Source organism: Echinops telfairi, unplaced genomic scaffold (assembly GCF_000313985.2).
Source record: "Echinops telfairi isolate 266 unplaced genomic scaffold, ASM31398v2 ScPeMD7_7421;HRSCAF=8459, whole genome shotgun sequence".
Classification (NCBI taxonomy): Eukaryota; Metazoa; Chordata; class Mammalia; order Afrosoricida; family Tenrecidae; genus Echinops; species Echinops telfairi.
The window spans coordinates 3,774,340-3,774,713 of record NW_022111321.1 but is presented as its reverse complement, the minus strand read 5'-3'; positions in this window follow the sequence as shown (position 1 = coordinate 3,774,713).

Here is a 374-nt window from a genome sequence, read left to right as displayed (position 1 = left end):
CTATGTGTATAGATAGTGTCCTCTCACAGACAGCGCCGGCCTTTCAGACAGGTCTTGAATGGTCTGCTTATGGCGACTGCAGCGCCTTTGCTCTTGAATTTGTCGTCCCTGGCATAGGAAACCACACGATTCTTTGGTTCAGAATGGCCAAGACCAGTCCACTCTAGTTCACCAAAGCCTGCAATCCTGATTTTGTAGGTTTCCCATTTCATTTTTAATGAGTTCCAAGTTTCCTAGACTCAAACTTTGCGCATGACACATTGCAATTATTTATGGAGGTCTGCAGCTGTTTCTTCTCATTGAGTCACACCCCATCAGCCAATCGAAGTCTTGAACAGTTAGCTCCATCCAAATCACTAAGGTCCACTCAGCTT